The 3,671-nt window shown below is 35.6% G+C and overlaps 1 pseudogene; it reads right to left on the reverse strand.

The window, feature by feature from the left end:
- Positions 1 to 302: 302 nt before the first annotated feature.
- LOC112472914 lies at positions 303 to 421 on the reverse strand (annotated as a pseudogene).
- Positions 422 to 3,671: the final 3,250 nt, after the last annotated feature.

Here is a 3,671-nt window from a genome sequence, read left to right on the forward strand (position 1 = left end):
AGCCCTTTGAGTGAATAGAGCTAGGAAATGCATATATACATATGAATTTATACTGATGTTTCTTACTCAAACTTAATGTTAGAGGGCTTTCTTTTATCTTACTTTATACTTACATCTCTTTTCCTGTACCATGAAAACCTTGGTTCCTAGTAGCATTAATTCATTTACTTATTTGCTTTATCTTATATGCAGAAATATAATGTACTCTTTTTTTTTTTTTTTGAGGAAAGTCAACCCTTGGTTGACCTCACATATTACAAGGACCTTGTCAGTTTACAATCCCTTATTTCTTTTATTTTTTATGCCTACAGCACCTGGTCTTCCTAGGTTGTCTCCCATCCAAGTACTAACCAAGCTTGAACCTGCTTAGCTTCCGAGATCAGACGGGATTGGGCTTGTTTAGGGTAGCATGGCCATAGACAATAAATTGACCAAGTAAAATTACTTTGCAGTTCTTTTATCCTTAAAACATACCTACTAATGATGTATATAGTCAGAGAACTGTGTTAAAACTTTTTAAAGAAATTGAAAATTTTTTTGTTAAAAATGTAATATATAGTTATGTTCATTTGTTTCTATGTGTATTAAATTTTAAGATGTGATTTTTAAATCTATTTTTATTGAATATGTAATATGTAAAACATTTACATGTTAAAAAGTCAAAAGTATCTAAAATGTTACCATTAGAGAAGTTTTTCTTCTATTCCTATCCTCTATACTCAGTTTCCACTAACCCCCATAGATTTTATCTTATCCTTTCTCTATTTGTTTTTATAAGGAAAAAATATACACAATAATTCATATGTACATTCTTATTTCTTACACAAAATGTAGCATGCCACATTTTGCGCATTTCCTTATACATTTAATAATACCTAATATATCTTTGGGAATTACATCCTATCAGTTTATAGACTATGTCTCATTCTTATATACAGCTGTTTGCACCCTGCTGTACTCCATATCTTAAAATTCTTTATCTTTTCCATGGTACCTAGCACTATCTCAGGGTGATAGCAGATAAATTACAAATATTTTGTGGTTGGCTAAACAAAATAATAATGGTCTAAATTGCAGCATAATCTACTATGATTAGACTTAAAGAACATTCTATAGTAAAATTAAGTTCCTTAAAATTGCATAAAGGGGTTGTAGAAAATCTTTTCCTAAGGATCTGAGGAAAAACAGGGTGGGGATGGGGTGGGCAGAAGTCTAGATTAAGGTATATAGCTGGTCAAGCAACTATTGTAACAAAACTCATTACCAAAAAATTTTAGAAGCTGAAAAAATTAGAATACTACTCCAATATTAAAAGATTTTTTGAAATACCACTACAGAGTTAAAATGTTCACCTATCTGAGAATATTTCCTTCACAATGATACTACCAAGATGTAATTTAGTAGTGAATTTCCTTAACATCCTGAAATCCTGTAATGATAGGTCATAATTGAGCTCTGTTTTTTCCCTCACTTGTAGACTTTAGCACAAACTGTGCCTTTTCTTTGCTTGTAGTTATCAGCAAGTTTAATTTTTTTTTTAATGTAGGAAAGCATATGTGTTCACTGACAAGCTTTTCTGCTGAATGTTAAAAGAATCTAGTTCACATTAAGACTTTAACATATGCCCTGATGCTAGGGCACCTTTTAACTGTCCTCAAAAATTTTATTTAAATTTTTGTGCCTTGATTAAAGTGTTTCATGTTCTACCAACCCAGTATTGCCAAAGAATACCTTGTTTTTCAAAGTGCGATTGGGAATATCTACTTTAAAGCCTTGCTACTTAAAGTGTGGTCCAGGGACCATCATCATCATCATTACCTGGGAGCTTGTTAGACATGTATAATCTCTGGCCTCCACTCCAGAAATATCAAGTCAGAATCTGTACTTTACCAAGATTTTCCAGGTGATTTGTGTTGTACATTAGAGACTGAGAAGCATTAATGTAATATTTGCATGAGAGAATTGAACAGATAAAGAGAAATATCCTAACAAATCAGCAAGTGGATGGAGGGATTGAGGGAAGATAATGATTGAGTGGAGTCACTGTGTAAAGTGATGGGGGGAGGGAATACTAAAGAAAGATTATTTACATGGTACCCAAACCAGAAGTTTGGTTCTGCCAAAAAGCCAAAGAGGTTTGTAAAGTCCCTCTTACTGCAACCAAAGGAAGTGAGGAGGCATGGAAAAAAAAAAGTGATACAGATAACATTGTGGAAGATGGACAATATCAGAAAATCAGAGCTCCAGTCCTGCTGGCAGAATCATTGTAATTGGGGCACAGATTAGTGATGAAGGAAGGATTATGAATAAGGCACCAATTAAGAGCAGCCAGCAGAGCAGCCAGTAGTATCCAGCTTAGAGAATCTGGCTTCCATCACAGTAGACTCCTTCCCCACCCCCCGATTTACTCTCCAGTAATTGTTAGTCTTATGAAGACCTACACATACCTGATGATAACAGAGATTTTGTGAAACTTTTCTCATTGACACGCAGTCTACAAATTTGCTGTATATCTTCTTGATTAAATAAACCTCTTCCCATAATGACGTCTTAAGAGTACTTGTGCATGTGAGTGTGTATAGGGGGATAAAGTGGAGACAGTCAAATACCTATCTCTAGATCTAGTAGGAAAAATATGCTAGTGAGAAAGTGAGAGAAGAGGGTAAGATATCCCCGAAATTACTACAAGGATCCTCAGTTTATGCTTGATCAAAAGAAGGGTGTGTTACATCCTTAAATTCAGAACTGGAAGGCACCATCGAAACCCCTTGCCTTTCACTTATTACATGTCTTTATGATTTCCAATTCAAGGCCATGAAACCCCCCTCCCCCTCCCCAAGAGTGGGGAGTTGCCAAATTCTGAATTGAATCATCTAAATCTACTATGATTTTTACTCATAGACTACAAAGTTGAGGTTGCCAGTTGCAAGAAAGAATGAGATATTAGGTGATGCTAAGAAATGCAGTACCACCCGAAAACAAAATCAGGCCATGCAGATCCTGTACTACCTTCTATTTTAGCTGGAAAGAGATTTGTTTTCTTCCAATTTTGCAATAATCTGTATTGTCTGAGGCTTTTCCATCCCTCTTCTCCACAGCCCCTTTCAAGTCCTTGTTTAGAATCACAGGGAGGAGGGGAGGCACCTTTCACCTGAATTTTCAATAACCCTATCAAAGAAAAAGAAACCCAAAAGAAATATTAAGACCACCATTTGTGCACATGAAATAGCATGGTGTGTACCCAGTGATTTCTTTTAATAAAGAAACAAGTAAATTAGTTTCACAAAGTAATACTAAAATAGGTTTCCTCCCCGCACAAAACCATGAAGATATTTATATATAATTTATCTTTCTAAGTTGTCATGTGGCAAAAGACCCCTTGCTGTGCAGCAGGCTTCTCTTGCTACTTAGAGAGAATTATGTGATTAAATAGAGACCTAAAAAGTTTTGAACAAGCACTGAAGAAGAAAAGGTTTCCTCTTCAAGCCTTAATGAAGTGAGCTCATTCCTCCTCCAACATCAACTTAGCCTTGTGTAGTTTGTTTTCTCGTGGGTTAATCACTGACCAGAGCCGCAGTGCGGACCACCAGTTTCCAATAAACCATAAAAGGCCGATCAGCAGCCATTGTGCTTTTCTGTAGGGCTTAGCAGACAGCAGCTGAATAAACCTG

The sequence above is a fragment of the Pteropus alecto genome, unplaced genomic scaffold (assembly GCF_000325575.1).
Source record: "Pteropus alecto unplaced genomic scaffold, ASM32557v1 scaffold139, whole genome shotgun sequence".
NCBI classification, from domain to species: domain Eukaryota; kingdom Metazoa; phylum Chordata; class Mammalia; order Chiroptera; family Pteropodidae; genus Pteropus; species Pteropus alecto.